General features: G+C 41.7%; 1 protein-coding gene across 2 annotated transcripts in view; it reads left to right on the forward strand.

The window, feature by feature from the left end:
* mctp1a (multiple C2 domains, transmembrane 1a) overlaps positions 1-17,030 on the forward strand; it is a 133,163-nt gene that overhangs the window by 941 nt on the left and 115,192 nt on the right. For both annotated transcript variants that reach the window (XM_054774999.1, XM_054774995.1), the window contains exon 2: positions 16,595-16,685. The gene's annotated coding sequence lies outside the window, so the exon portion shown is untranslated. The remainder of the gene's footprint in view (positions 1-16,594; positions 16,686-17,030) is intronic.

A 17,030-nucleotide genomic window follows, 5' to 3' on the forward strand; every position in this document is an offset into this window, starting at 1 on the left:
CAGGTGTAGATGTACTGCTGATTGAGGACCACTAGCATTGTCCCTGCGATGTTGATAAAGCCTTTTTTGGAGCATTTGCTTAGTTTCCCCAATGTAGTGCTCTTTGCATTCCTCATCTTTACAGTGGATGGAATAGACCACATTGCTCTGTTTCTGGTTTGGAGCCTTGTCTTTAGGATGCACTAATTTTTGTCTCAGGGTATTTACTGGTTTGAAATAGGTAGGAATTTTGTGTTGCCATAAGATCCTCTGGAGTTTTTCGGAGACCCCCGCTACATAAGGGACTACCACTCCTCTCCTTTTTGCTTCTGTGGGCTTTTGGGTTTCTTTCCCTACTCTCTTCTTTTGACATTTGTTAAAAGCCCACCGTGGGTACCCACAGGTTGAGAGCGCTCTCTGGACATGTTGTGTCTCCTTTTTCTTTCCCTCAGCACTAGTTGGTATTTGTTCCGCTCTATGTTGGAGGGTCCTAATAACCCCTAGTTTATGTTGTAGTGGATGGTTTGATTCAAAAAGCAGGTATTGGTCAGTGTGTGTGGCCTTTCTAAAGACCTCTGTAAGTAGCTGTCTGTCCTTTCCTATAATTACCTTGCAGTCTAAGAAGGCTAGTTGGTTTTCTTTAGTGTCCTCGCGAGTAAATTTGATATTGGTGTCCACCGCATTGATGTGATCTGTGAAAGACTGAATTTCTTGTTTTTTGATTATGACAAAGGTGTCATCCACGTATCTAAACCAGTGCCTTGGTTTTGTCCCTGAGAAGGATGTGAGAGCCTGTTTCTCCATCTCTTCCATGTACAGATTCGCCACTATGGGTGAGACTGGTGAGCCCATAGCACAACCATGAATTTGTCTGTAGAATTTCCCTCTAAACTGAAAATATGTGGTGTTAAGGCAAATTTCCAGTAATTGGCAGATGTGGTCAGCACTAAGTTTTGTTCTCCGATGCAGAGTTGAGTCCTCGAGCAGTCTCTTCCTCACCACCGAGACTGCTGCTGAGGTGGGGACAGATGTGAAAAGTGAAGTCACATCATAAGACACCAAAGTTTCCTCTGGCTCCAATCTGAGGTCTTTGATGCTCGCCACAAACCCTTTTGTGTTCTCTATATGATGATCAGTGTTGCCTACCAATGGGGATAAGACTGTTTTTACATATTTCGCTACATTGTACGTGGTAGAGTCAATGCTACAGACAATGGGTCTGAGGGGAAACCCTTCCTTGTGGATTTTTGGAAGGCTATAGATACATGGTGTAGCCTCCCCAGGGTATAACCTATGATACATCTGTCTGTCAATTAGTTCTTCCTTCTCTAACTTTTGGAGACAGTGTATGATTTCTTTCTTATACCTACTGGATGGGTCCCTTTTAAGTTGCTCATATGTGTTGGCATCACTAATTAGACTTGTTATTTTTTCTTCGTAGTCCAATGTGTTGAGAACCACTGTGCATCTGCCCTTATCAGCTGGTAAGATGGTGATGCTCTCATCTTTCTGCAGAGCCGCTAATGCTTTCCTCTCACCTAACGTGATATTGGACGGTGGTGGTTTGGCACTACTGAGAAGGGCCGATATTCTCAGACGAAGGTCCCCTGCCTCTGTTCTAGAAAGGTTATTGTTCCTGATGGCCGATTCAGCTGCTGTGATATAGTCTACTGTGGGTATCGTTTTAGGAGTCACTGAGAAGTTGAGACCCTTGGTTAATACTGCCTTCTCTGTCTCCGAGAGGCTTCTGTCTGACAGATTTTTGATCCAATTTTCTTTAGTATTGGTCTGATTCCCCCCATCCTTAGTGTTTACGACAAGCTGTGGTAAACACTTGGCAAGGAAAATGCAACAAAACTACATCAGAAAAATACAGAATTTGAGAATTAGGAGACTTAACATAGAGATAAAAAATAAACAGTCTGAAGTAGAAACCTTCTATCAGAGATTGCAAACCAAGCTTACGCACGAAACCTATCAGGAGGTTTGTGAATTTACCAAATCAGGTTATATGAAGCACCATAGCAAAACCAAAGAAAGGCATAAGGGAAAATTCCAGAAACTTCTATTGGAAAATCGACCACAGCTTGTCGTAAACACTAAGGATGGGGGGAATCAGACCAATACTAAAGAAAATTGGATCAAAAATCTGTCAGACAGAAGCCTCTCGGAGACAGAGAAGGCAGTATTAACCAAGGGTCTCAACTTCTCAGTGACTCCTAAAACGATACCCACAGTAGACTATATCACAGCAGCTGAATCGGCCATCAGGAACAATAACCTTTCTAGAACAGAGGCAGGGGACCTTCGTCTGAGAATATCGGCCCTTCTCAGTAGTGCCAAACCACCACCGTCCAATATCACGTTAGGTGAGAGGAAAGCATTAGCGGCTCTGCAGAAAGATGAGAGCATCACCATCTTACCAGCTGATAAGGGCAGATGCACAGTGGTTCTCAACACATTGGACTACGAAGAAAAAATAACAAGTCTAATTAGTGATGCCAACACATATGAGCAACTTAAAAGGGACCCATCCAGTAGGTATAAGAAAGAAATCATACACTGTCTCCAAAAGTTAGAGAAGGAAGAACTAATTGACAGACAGATGTATCATAGGTTATACCCTGGGGAGGCTACACCATGTATCTATGGCCTTCCAAAAATCCACAAGGAAGGGTTTCCCCTCAGACCCATTGTCTGTAGCATTGACTCTACCACGTACAATGTAGCGAAATATGTAAAAACAGTCTTATCCCCATTGGTAGGCAACACTGATCATCATATAGAGAACACAAAAGGGTTTGTGGCGAGCATCAAAGACCTCAGATTGGAGCCAGAGGAAACTTTGGTGTCTTATGATGTGACTTCACTTTTCACATCTGTCCCCACCTCAGCAGCAGTCTCGGTGGTGAGGAAGAGACTGCTCGAGGACTCAACTCTGCATCGGAGAACAAAACTTAGTGCTGACCACATCTGCCAATTACTGGAAATTTGCCTTAACACCACATATTTTCAGTTTAGAGGGAAATTCTACAGACAAATTCATGGTTGTGCTATGGGCTCACCAGTCTCACCCATAGTGGCGAATCTGTACATGGAAGAGATGGAGAAACAGGCTCTCACATCCTTCTCAGGGACAAAACCAAGGCACTGGTTTAGATACGTGGATGACACCTTTGTCATAATCAAAAAACAAGAAATTCAGTCTTTCACAGATCACATCAATGCGGTGGACACCAATATCAAATTTACTCGCGAGGACACTAAAGAAAACCAACTAGCCTTCTTAGACTGCAAGGTAATTATAGGAAAGGACAGACAGCTACTTACAGAGGTCTTTAGAAAGGCCACACACACTGACCAATACCTGCTTTTTGAATCAAACCATCCACTACAACATAAACTAGGGGTTATTAGGACCCTCCAACATAGAGCGGAACAAATACCAACTAGTGCTGAGGGAAAGAAAAAGGAGACACAACATGTCCAGAGAGCGCTCTCAACCTGTGGGTACCCACGGTGGGCTTTTAACAAATGTCAAAAGAAGAGAGTAGGGAAAGAAACCCAAAAGCCCACAGAAGCTAAAAGGAGAGGAGTGGTAGTCCCTTATGTAGCGGGGGTCTCCGAAAAACTCCAGAGGATCTTATGGCAACACAAAATTCCTACCTATTTCAAACCAGTAAATACCCTGAGACAAAAATTAGTGCATCCTAAAGACAAGGCTCCAAACCAGAAACAGAGCAATGTGGTCTATTCCATCCACTGTAAAGATGAGGAATGCAAAGAGCACTACATTGGGGAAACTAAGCAAATGCTCCAAAAAAGGCTTTATCAACATCGCAGGGACAATGCTAGTGGTCCTCAATCAGCAGTACATCTACACCTGAAAGCTACCAATCACTCTTTTCAGGACAGCGAGGTAAAGATTTTGGCCAAAGAAAACAGATGGTTTGAAAGAGGAGTAAAGGAAGCTATTTTTGTCAAACAACAGAACCCATCATTGAATCGGAATGGTGGTTTGAGGTTCAATTTGGACCCTGTGTTCAGCAGGTTACTGAGACCAAAACCCACAGCTCTTAGTCTTGCAAATGAGGTGAAGGCAGGGCCGAGCCAGAACAATAGATGCTAACAAGCCAGTATCAGAGTCGTTCATACCCAATTCAGGGAGCGACACTTCCCCTTTTATCGTAGGTGTGAATAACAGGATAGGATTATACCACTGCTCCGCCCAGGCTTAGTGTAACGAACCAATAGGAGGAGGGTGTTGGCACACCAATTCCGCCCACTCTTACTGTATTTAAGGCCTAAGCTACCAGCACTTATTAGTTTGCTGACGAAGCTCTTCGGATGAGGAGCGAAACGTCCGACACCTTCTACACAGAAGTACAGATGACGTCTCAAGAAGCCTTTTCCTCAATTCAAACTATTATAATATTAGAAACAGTTTTCAGTATGATGCAGTGCAGTTGTAAACCACAACAAAGCACAATAACATGTGTAGTAACAATTACTATGCACTTTTGACAGTGTCAATTAAACATTTCAGTATCATTGTCTTCATACTGATTTGTTGACACAGCTCTCATAGTGGCTGACATTTCGAAACTACCATTTAGATTTTCAATAGTTTGATGGACATTATGCAAAATAACACAAAATGTCTGCATGGGGAGAAAGGTCAGCCATCAACATCAGATATTCCAGCTAATGTCACCGTTGACATATTGAAATGTTGTCCCTCTTCGGACACTGCCATAATTCACAGTCTGTACGGGAATTCTATATTGGCGCGTCAACACGGTGGACGATGATCTATTGATCGTTCCTGACAAGGGAGTCCAGTCAAACATCAGATATTGCTACAATTTATCTGTCCAACTGTGCCGTCTTTAATGTGATACAATTACAGTCACTACTCAGCTTCCCCAATAATCACTTTTTTTGGAGAGCCATCAACGATTTAGGCAGCATCAACGTGCTAATTTAAATAAATATAAATTGCTAAAGCATAGTCAGGATTAGGCCGCACGGTGGTCTAGTGGTTAGCACGTTGGCCAACACAGTAACAGCTTGGGAAGACCTGGGTTCGATTCTCCCCTGGGCATTTCTGTGCATGTTCTCCCCGTGCGTGTGTGGGTTTTCTCCGGGTACTCCGGCTTCCTCCCACATTCCAAAAACATGCATGTTAGGTTAATTGGTGACTCTAAATGGTCCATAGGTATGAATGTGAGTGTGAATGGTTGTTTGTCTATATGTGCCCTGCCATTGGCTGGCGACCAGTCCAGGGTGTCCCCCGCCTGTCGCCCGAAGTCAGCTGGGATAGGCTCCAGCATGCCCCCGCGACCCTAATGAGGAAGAAGCGGTATAGAAAATGGATGGATGGATAGTCAGGATTAGATCTGGATGAAACTTGCATTCCACATCCAAAATTAACCTTTTTAAACCTCCACAAGATTTGAAAAATTAATTTTTAGGATGCCATCAGTGTGTGTTTTCTCACCAAAACGTAATGGTGGAAACCTCATTGGAAGGATATTGACCTATCGTTATAACTAGAGCCCGACCAGTATGGGATTTTTCAGACCGATTCCGATAATGATATTGAAAAAAAGGGAATAGCCAATATATCGATTATCGGCATACAGTATATACAGGATCAGCGTTCCCTCTAAGCTTTTATTTTGATGGCTGGATTTACAGGATACAGGAAGTTTTACGCCAAGTTTGCACGACTGATGCCGAAGGGACCAGAAGGTAGTTGTTTCTTTCAGTTGAGTTTTTTAAAAATTATTATTTATTTAATTATTGTTAAAAAGTAAACATACACAGCAAATGTGTCATCAATTTCAAGTACATTTCCAGAATAAAATCGTACCAGAACACGCTGCTGCAAAACAGAAAGGAAATAAGGAAATAACAGTAAACATAATTAACGAAATAAATGGTAAAAACAAGAAAAGAAGATTTTGCAAGATTTTGATCATTAACTGGATGAGATAGTTCCACGGCTTGTTTTGTCTGAGGTGGACCGAAAAGAAAGCTACTTTGTGAACTACGCCTTGCTGACCTTTTGAACCCACTCATATCCAAAATACCACAGAATGGAAGTTGGACTACCCCAAGTACCTCAAGTGTTTGCATCTATTTGTGCCCAAAGTGTAATCTGCTGTGGGAATACACAGCATGTACAAACCCCACTGTCCAATAGCAATAGCTGCACCTGACCTATAACCCTTCTCCTTTTCTGCTGAGGAGAGCGCTTCGGCTCTCCCCAGGTCAATCGTGGCGTTGACTAATAGCATCTGCTTCCTCTTTTTTTTCAATCATCTTTATGGCCCATGCTGGAGAGCCTGGCTCCCTCCAAAGTCCTGATGCTTCCATCACCGTGATTTACCAGCCTACACATGCATACCTTAGAAGGAAACAAGAAACACTGCAACCATGTGTTGTCCAGGCACTTTCTAGTCGCATTTCCATTATCTAATGTGATGGAGAGCCTGTGTGACATACAGTGTACAGCTGTTAGTGTCACTTTGTCAAGAAACAATGCAAAACAACCTAAAAATGAAGACGAAAAGGAACAAGTGCGGAGCAGCAGTAAAAGTTGTTTATGAGCAGACCTTTACATCCCCACGTGATTTCATTTCACATCTCATTTGCTGTTGCTCAGCTTGATACACTGAATGTATTTATTACGGGAGGTGCTGTAAATCACATATCACCTTCCAAAAAGGCATAAACTACTGCATAAATTCATGCAGCCAGCCAGTTAATGAAGAGATGCCTTATTTTCATTCAGAAAGGTTATGCTGCACCACGATTATGAATAAATATGACAAAAAAACAGTCTAAAGAGGCTAGGAATTCTTCACGATCCGTTTGGGGAAACTCTGCTCCTTCTTTGTCTGCAAAAGTTGAGGAAAGTTTGATTGTTTTTAGATACAGACCATTGTACAGCTACGCCATTATTATCATTATTATGGTGTTCCTGAATGTTCCAAACTTCTCACAAGACTTAAGTATGAACAGTAATGCACGGTGATTGGGAGAAAAATTGTGAATTGTGGGTTCATTTTAACAATGAGTTGTAGGTAAAATATCCATCAAAACCCTTCCATGATGAAACTATGGGTAAATCTAGCATTTTGCAAGAAAATATCGTGATTTGTGGCCATTGGTAGTGGTTCACATCGCTGACTTTTGTGTCGGTGACGAGCATTGACTTAGGACGTCCTATACGGAATGCATGGATAGATGGATGATGAGTACAGATCCCAGCGATTCATTTGGGTCACGTTCCCACCACCCGCGAATAGCAAATGGAGATGCCCGTAAAAATGCCTGATAACGCCTGCTGCATCGAGGCCCAACTATATGCTACGCCGGCTCGCTCCTCCCGCTCCAAACCCTCTTACTACTGTCCTCCAATTTCGAATCAAAATTTGCAATAAAAGCGACGTATAATGATGAAATTAGATTCCGCTTCAGAACCCGCCCCCGTTGCTCTTCAAATGCCATTGTTCACTAGCGACAAAGGAAGCTAACAAGCTAAATGCATGGAAGCACAATTCAGGTTTAAGCCCTAAATATGCCTCACACAAGTATCAAACACATTTTAAATGATAAAATGTATCAGTACTCATCATTAATGAAGGATATTAAAAGATGCTCGATAGAACAGATAAGAGTCGTTGTCAGAGCAGTTAAGAGTTGTAGTATTTGCTGCTGATATGTTGTCTGTTACAAAGTGCCAAATTCATACACCAAGTGTACGTGCAATCCAGGATCCAAATCAAAATTGTGTTTGTAGTTTGACGTTTCCACTACTCACATTTAGCCTCACATTTACGGCGGACGGGAGCACTCTCATCTCCTGCTGCTTCACACAAAATCATCGCTCATCTTGGTGACCGTCACACCTGAGATGGTGAGAGATGACTGAAAGAAAACCTTCCAGTGGGAGGAAGTTTGAAGAGAGGTGTGAACAAATGTGGCTCAAGAGTAGAGAACAGGGAGGCTCAATGCTGAGAATGTCTCACAAAACCACACAAAGGCAGGGAGAAGCTTTAATGTGAAGGGAAATACTTAAATAATATACAGGGCTCCAGACTGTGACTAAATGGTCTCATTTTGCAACTAAAATATGAGATATTGAGAGTGAATTTTTCATCAACTCACGCATATGCGACCAGATAAAAGTACGTATCCCGTATTGAGTTGACAGGGGACGTCCCTTATTTAGAATTAAAAATAGTCTGTGAAATGTGTAGTCAATTGACGATAGCTTTACAAGAAGTTTGGCTATTCTACCATTTGTTTACACATTTTGCCTGGCTCCAATGTCTCTCTGGTGGCAGCTATACAGTAGTTATCCGTCTAGTCTCTGGTTCAGGGACTCCAAATGTGACTCTTTTTTTTTTTTTTTTTTTTTTTTAACCAAAGTGACATTTTGTCTTTAAAACAAACAAGCAATGCGGTTCATTTGGAGCTTATCTTCGTCCCACAGGGAAACTACAATGGCTGTCACGTTCATGGGGTTTCATGGAGTAGAACTTACATTTTTAAAGTGTCATTTAACAACCTTGCTCTCTTGTCACCATTATAATAATCATGTCTTGTCGTCAAAACAGTAGTTGTGTCTAAGTTGTTCAACATAAACACCTAGTGTGTCCAGCTTTGAAATAATAACGCTATCACGGGATCTTAACAGGTAGCTCCTGAACTACCAGTAGCTCTTCGTCTGATCAGTTAAGCAGCAAAGAATATTTGCTTCAACTCTTAGTATTTATTATAATTCAGACAAGATGCCTGCTAATGGCAAATGAGCACAAAATGCCGTAAAGTCAATGAGCACACTGTTTGAGTGGAGATGTGCTTTGTCAATAAAGTAGAACTGAAATACTGCCAGCCACATAAAACACAAATAGCTCACGTCCACTTTCTTTTGTCAAAGTAGTTATAATAGTGCTGGAAGTTGGATACGCCTGCGCTATCACAAACCTGGACACTCAATTTATACTATTTTGTGTTTCTTGTTGATCTGAAAAACAACTAAAATGGTGTTTGTTCCTCATGTTTAAAAGAAGAAAGCTGGTTTGTACAATGGCAATAGGAATAGGAGATGCAGGAATTTAGGGTGCAGGGCCTACTCATATTCCAAGCTTTGAGTCTTACAGGAATTTGAATGTGAATCTAAAGGTACTTTACTAATCACTACAGCACTATCCACATTTAGGTCAAATAGGGTCTTATGGGGCAGCATGGCTCAGGTGGTAGAGTGGTCATCTCCCAACATGAAGGTTGCGGGTTCCGTTCTCCCGTGATCGTGTCAAAGTGTCCTTGGGCAAGATACTGAACCCCCAGTTGCTCCTGATGCTGCGTCATCAGTAGGTAAATGTGCTGACAATGTGCTTTTTCACTCTATCATGTCGGTCATGCCATGGATGACTTCATGACTTCATGTAGTGTTAAGGTAATGTCATGCCGCCTAGTGACCAGAATACTGCATATCGCTTGTATTTCAATATGTTTTGACTAATAATAGGCTATACCACAAAACAGTGAATTTATTATTTAATTAATTTCTGAAAAAAACGCAACATTGGGAGGGATGATGACTGTATATGCTTTTGAAAAATGACATCTTAAATGCCCTAACCTCAACTGTTTTTCTCATCCACACAAGTCCAACCTCTGTAAATAGTGCTGAGTTCACCGTCTGCGCTCAGCAGTACGTGTGATGTACACAGTGCTGATGTAATGAGCATGTGCTAGTCAGCATCAAGCTCACTCCACTCGGGGTGTGGGTGTGGGCGTGTCTGTCAGTGAGGTGTCAGGCATCATGACACGTTGCAACAGCAACCAGACAAGATGCTGCACATGCAAGTTGTGTTCACTAGGGCAACATTAATCAAGTACAACTTGTGCAAACAAACTCTATTCATCACTAATAATTGTACTACTTTTCTTGCAGGTGGAGCTAGAAATATGGCGGTATTTCATTATCCTTTGCAGACAATGAGGAGATGAAGTCACTCAGGTGCAATAGGTATATCCATGGTGATTAAAAGAAATGTGATCATGTCTACTAATAGCGTTATATACTGTCTAATTAAAGACAGTGTGTTCACATCTGAAGAGTGTCATCTGAACCAGTAATGAGCGTGTGGTGTGAATTTGAGCTGCTGAAGCAGAGTATTCACTTCCTGACTGAGCTTGTTGCTTCAACACAAGCAGAACTAATAAGCACTGAGGGACTTGTGTTATATTTCAAATGATGACAGCCTTTAATCATGTTAATTGGCTATTTAGTGTGCTACATTGTGAGATCTAGTTTCATTTGCTATATTGTGCAGGAATAACATTAGCAGGGTTTTGTACAAAAAGTATTATCATTAGTAGAATTAGCATTTTTTAAATCATCATGATATAAGAGTTAATTATATTTTAGATATTATAGTTTGAAATTATTGTCAAAATACAGGGGAACCTTGTGGTCGAACAAGACATTCCTGGATTTTTTTCACCCATGGGCAATAATAGAAAGAGAAATAATATGTTCCAGGCTTAAATTAATAATACATAATATTAATTAATTAGTCACTAGTATGAGTGATATTGTAGTACTGTGTTTTTGGTGGACTTTGTGTGTATTGTATGTGATTTCTGTGTGGCGGAATAACAAAGTATCTATCTAGCTGCCTATCTACATCCATCTTTTAACATTTTTGACGTTACTTTTGAACAACTACAAATATAAGTATGTTTTAAGTATATTTACTTTCTTACAGGGCTATTTTCAACCAGTATATAAATATCAAACTATTCAACTTGAATATAAATGTTATTAAGTTACTTTCCCAAAAGATGTTTACTTTTGAAAAGGAGTATACTTTGTTTTCTGCCTCAATGATGGTGTAAAGTATTTTTTACGACACCAAATCGCTCTTATTTTGAAGGCCGGAAGTGTGTTGTTAGCGTTGAAAGGGTACTTTGACTGTTGCTAACAGACGGACAGGCAGACGTCATTGATAGTTTGACTTCCCTGATTCCGACTGCTTAGAGGAAGTCCGACGTGGCGCATCAAAAGCGAGGTGCTGTGTTATTTGTACACCATGGATGTGTGAACATTAATCATGTTGGTTGTGCACCCTCCTTTGCATGATATCATTGTGTTGCAAATGTTGCACTGAGCTGACCGCTCTTTTATGAAGTTAAACCAAACTTTTTAGCCACTTCTTCTTTGCTGGCGCTCGCTGGCTTCTTCTCCGTTGGCGTTTGCGGCTATTTCTTCCGGTCAGCAAAGTGGGCAACGAAACTTAAGAATCAAAATAAGAACATTTGTTCTCATTTAACGATGTCTAACCCCAGCCTCACCAAATTTGCATGAAAACACAGCTTCATTCAAAAATGCAGCCCCGTTTTTCTTATGCCTCATGCTTTGGTTCTGTATCGTTATTTCTCGGACGTTACATAACACATCATTGGGGTATTTTCTTGTACTGTATATTAGAGCATGAACGTTGAGTCAGAGAGGCCTTGCTCCAACCGCTGCATCACTCTATCAGCTGGAATCATATCAACTTGGAGTGTACAGTATGTGTGTGTCATACATTGAGTAAGATGTGGAGGAGACTGCAGATTCAAGTTTTAACAGGCAGCAGAGAACAGATAGATTTTAATGGAAAAGTCTGTCTGACACAAGACTGAACATATTTTGTATGTTTGACTATACGTGTACATGTGAATGTGAAGACACGGTTCTCTCCAGAACTCAGGAACTGGCCTCTACGCGAGTGCTGCTCTAGAATTGATGGAGCATAGTTTCTTACTATGGCCCTCCTGCGTGACAGCTACGATGCTGGAAAAACTTGATGTTCTCAAGGGAAGGGGATCATTCTCTGCTTCAAAATGTCACAGTAAATGTTGGAATTTATGTTTCCCTCAATGAGCCACAGCTCCCCAGTGCCGGCAGCACTCATGCAGGCCCAGATCATGAGGCTACCGACATGCTTGACTGTAGACAAGACACAATTATCTTGGTAGTCACTTATTTTGCAAGCTATTTAGACATCAAGTGTGTGTTGAGTCACTTTGTATGGATAGTAATTATAAACAGGCTGTACACTGACTACTCAAATGTATAACCAAGTTTAATTTCTATATCTCAATTTTGTGGGACGCTATGTTCTTTTATCAGGGTTTACAAGTCATGGTAAGTGATGTTGTGGTACTGCAACTGTTGAGTGTCAACAGGAAGTAATGCATAAGTAATATAGCTAGCATAGAGACTGATACACATGTAGATCATGTTACTTACGTGACGGCTCAGGCTGTTTAGAAAGTCCCATTCAATCACTGAGAGACAATGCTGCCACTAAGGGATACATGAGAACATGAAGGTCTATGACACTTTAAGCATGAGTATTGGCCAAACTGTCAACTTTTTGAATGTTTTTTTTTAAACAAAATGCAAAGATACAGTTTACAGCATTTATTTATTATACCAGTGTAACCAATCATTCAACACCCTAAGTGTTCACTCAAATTGCCAGAGTGAAGATTTCATTTAAACAAGGCTGACCTTATATTATCCTTCAATGTGTGTTAAGTTGTCTTCATGGTGAAATTGAATTAAAAGTAATTGTACTCAGTAGAGGAGCATGTTGTGAGTGAGACACTATGTGTGTATGCACAGTGCGCTTGTGATCATTCACACGGTGTCAGCTATCAGGGGGAGCAGGGACATTAAAAAGGAAGAACATGGACACTGCAGATTCATCAGTTACCCTTCTCCAATAGAAAAGTCAACGTTTTGCTCACGTGTTCAAATCCAAATTTACTTAACTCAAGGTCGATTTGCCTCTGGCAGCCATTTAAAGGGGATTTCATTTGGTTAAGCAAAAAAAAAAAAAAAAAGTTCAGCTGCATTATTGCCTATTAATAAACTTGTTAATGTAAATAGTTTACTCTATTGGGCAATATTTTTTTTCATCCTTCTAACCGCAGAAGTTAGGTATACTTATTGGCCACAACATTGGAGACACCTGCACAGTCTACAATAATGACAACCTGTACATCTACAATGTTTGTAAATGTTTGCAGTAGTGTACAACTGCAATGCAGTGCTGTTCGAATGAAGGGGACAAAATACAAGAAACTGTTTTCAGCAGCTGTACACCACTGCAAACCACAGTAATAAACATGCAGTAATCCCTCATTTATCCCGGTTAATTGCTTCCAGACCCAATCGTGTTAAGTGAATTTAAAGTTATAGGAGTTCTTATTTATTAATGGAATATTTTCAGAAAGCATAGAAAACCTGTTAAAAAAAAACTTTTAAAGATGGGTGTTAACACTATTAGAGCCCTCTAGAAATTAAATAACACCCCTATAGTCACCTTTACACTCGTATTACCCAATATAATAGACATAATAAGAGTAAATAAGACATACACTAAGGTTCTAAGTAGAGATTGAAACTGCAAAAAGAAGAAATGGGAGTGAGACAAAGTAAACTCAATGTCAGACAGGATGGTCCAAAAGAGTCAGGTTATTTCTCTGAAAGAAGTCCTTCATCAGGCAGGCATTGTCAACTGCAGTGTTTTCTAGCTGAAAAACCCAGTCATTACCACACAGACGAGGGTCTTCAATCTGCAACATCTCCACATAGCCAGCTGCCCTTTGACCCCCCTGCACAACCTGAAGCTCCATTGTTCCATTGAAGGAAAAACCACCCCAGGTCACGATGGTACACCCTCCACTTTGCCCTGTAGAAAACATGTCAGGTGGGATGTTCTTGTCATGCCAGTGACATCGGAAGCCATCACGACCGTCAAGGTTACATTTTTTTCTCTGGCGAGAAAAAAAACTTTCTTGCACCTTTCAGTTTGGCCCTCTCATGCAAATTCCAAACGGGCAGTTTTGTGACATTGAAGGAGACGAGGGCTTTGAAGAGTTTTTTTGTTCTTAAAAGCCTTCTCTCACAGAAACTGTCTGATGGTTATTGGACTGCACTCGCCAGTTCTTCATTTGGGCCGAGGATCGTCCCGTGTCTTCATGGACAGCCAATCGCATCCTCCGGCTCAGGGCCAGTGACATATTTTTGGGTCTACCACTTGAATTTTTTGTTGCATTACCCTTAGGATCTTTTAAAGAATTTTAAATGACCGTCTTACTGCGTCCAACTTCAGAGGCCTTGCTTTTACAGCATACCAATCCGCCCACATTCAAACCATTTTGACTTTGCCATCAAGAGATCATGACAGTTCGGATACTTGACAGAAAATGACATTGACATTTGACACTTTTACCAAGAAACACTGGCATCAAGCATGCCCAAACCAATTTTTGAAGTGATTAACAAGAATGGCGCAGCTACTCATTACTGAGTCCTTTTTTGAACATTTTATTTCCATTTTAGGGGGCACCACTAATTTCATTTTCTTTTAGCTATGGCCTGATAAACAGCCCATTTCAGTTTAATGGTTGTTTGCAATAAATTGTTTACTCAATTTTTTTTTTTTTGTCTCACTCTTCTTTTTGCATTTTGAAGCCCTGCTAGAACCTCCTTAAGATTCAATAGTGCAAAATGTAAATTCATCAACTGGTCTTAAACTGGTCTTAAAATTTTTGATCTGGAGTGATATAAGTAATATAAGTAAGACATAACATATACCCTCACTTTAGCATTGGGAGAGTGTATTATTTTTTTCCGCACAGCGTACTCCCTGCGGTGGCTACCGGTATTATTTCATCAATGCAATGTAGCGAAGTGGTGAGGGATGACTGTATTTCTGAATTAATACCTCCATTGTAGTGTCAGCCAAAGCTAAGCCTTATTTTTATACAGCTTTTGTATTGAATCTCATTCTTTCATGCATGTGGACTTAATGTTCAACAGACTTCAACTTCCGTCATCCCTCAGTGATGACAAGGTCAGGCTGATGTGCACATTACATAAGAAAAATGGAGATGCAAACTGCAAACAGGTCCTTGAGCCTGGCTCCTCTCTAGCTGTGAGATTTATTAAGCGAGTTTGCAGAGAAAATGTAAAGCTACGGCCCGTGCACGGACATCTGTGCTGAGTTGAAAGAAGCGTTCATTCTTTAATAGCATCTTCTGAATGTGTCTATGTGGGGAGAGTGTTAATTAGGAGCTATGAACCAGCAGCGCTGGCACTATCAGGGAAGATGTAATGAGTTATCAGGCACAGTGCAGTGCAGCATCTAAAAAGAGAAAGTGCTGCCCCTGTGCACTGTGTGGGTGTGGGTGAGAGCTTTCACTAAAACTTGACCTATCTGAAGAGAGGATCATATCCAGACATAGAACAGCGCAGAACTACTGTATCGATGTGAAAACAGAATACAGCTCAAGAGAGTGTTTGTAGACCTCCATCAAGGATTAAACATTGGTCACATGCACTTTTTACATTCCGTTCTCTTTTAAAATCAGGATCTTGATAAAACTCACCGAATCATTCACTCTCCTGATTACAACCTGATCTGAAGAGCTCTGACACAAATTTAAGTGTATGAAAATGTTTACAGTACTTGGATTTTCCATGTTAAAGTCAAACTGTTGACAAATACTCCTACCTGAACTACAACCTTATCGTGGTGGAGGATGTTGTGTGTCCTGATGATCCTAGGAGCTAGGACCTAGTTTTTCCTCACCCGTACGCAGGTCACCGGGGCCCCCTCTGGAGCCAGACCTTGCGGTGGGGCACGATGGTGAGCGTCTGGTGGCCGGGCCTACACCCAAGGGGCCCGGCCGGGCGCAGCCCGAAGAGACAACATGGGTCCTGTCTCCAATGAGCTCACCACTCATGAGGCGGGCCAAAGAGTTCGTGTGCAGTGAGCTTGGTGCAGCCGGCCGCTGAGGCAAAAACTTGGACATTGGATAAGTTTGTAGAAGCCATCGAGAATGACTTCCGGACGGCTTCAAAGAGATTCTGGACCACCATCTGCTGTCTCAGGAGGGGGAAGCAGTGCACAATCAACACCATGCATGGTGGGGATGGTGTGCTGCTGACCTAGACTCAAGATGTTGTGGACCGGTGGAATGAATACTTTGAAGACCTCCTCAATCCCACCGGCACGGCTTCCAATGAGAAAGCAGTGCCTGGGGACTCCACCGTGGGCTCTCCTATCTCCGGGGCTCAGGTTGCCGAGGTTGTCCATTCGACCGTGTTCCTCAAGGAATTCTATGGGGAGTACTCCAGTAATATGGTGTACCGGACCACCTAATTCAGGCTTTTCGTTCCCTGCATAACCGGCATCAGAGCTTGGTTCGCATTGCCAGCACTAAGTCGGACCAGTTTTCATTGACAGTTGGACTCCGCCAGGACTGCCCTTTGTCACCATTTCTGTTCATTACTTTTATGGGAACCTACTTAGTGCATTTAGTTGGTGATGTAGAAAATCTTCGCAAGAACACTGCGTGTTGTGCTATCCCCAAGTGGTGCTTGTTCTCACTGAGAAGCTGAATATGTTTGTAGTGTTCCCAAGTCATTTTAGCACAAAGGAAACTCTTTATGCTTCCAAAGACAATAGGGTCCACAACTATACCTTTGTGCAGTGCTCTCTTTAAATCTAACCTGAAATCCCATTAACAGATGACTGTGATCATCACGTCAAGATGGCCTGGGTCCGTCCATGACGCCAGAATTTGTTGTGAGTCTCCACTGGGTCACCAGTTACAAGAAGGTGCGTTATATGTTAAATGTTCATTATTTAAAGGGTATCCCCGCACCAGGCACTTAATGACCCCCATCCTGAGCCTGATACATTACCTCGGAGTTGCTTTAATGCGGCCCTGGGTAAGTGCATGGTCAGGAGAGAAATGACGTTTGGGGTCATTAAGCGCAGGCTCAACTGCCTATGTGGCCTGAAGGTGCTTACTGAGCGTACTAGTGGAATCATCACTACATGTATGGTGCTCCACAACGAACCCCTCATGTGCCTGGTGGTGGAACTGCCCTTTGCATTATTGTCATGCAAATGTATTACTCTTTCGAACGTGTATTGTTTTGAGAAGCCAAACTCCCTACT

Source organism: Dunckerocampus dactyliophorus, chromosome 4 (assembly GCF_027744805.1).
Source record: "Dunckerocampus dactyliophorus isolate RoL2022-P2 chromosome 4, RoL_Ddac_1.1, whole genome shotgun sequence".
NCBI classification, from domain to species: domain Eukaryota; kingdom Metazoa; phylum Chordata; class Actinopteri; order Syngnathiformes; family Syngnathidae; genus Dunckerocampus; species Dunckerocampus dactyliophorus.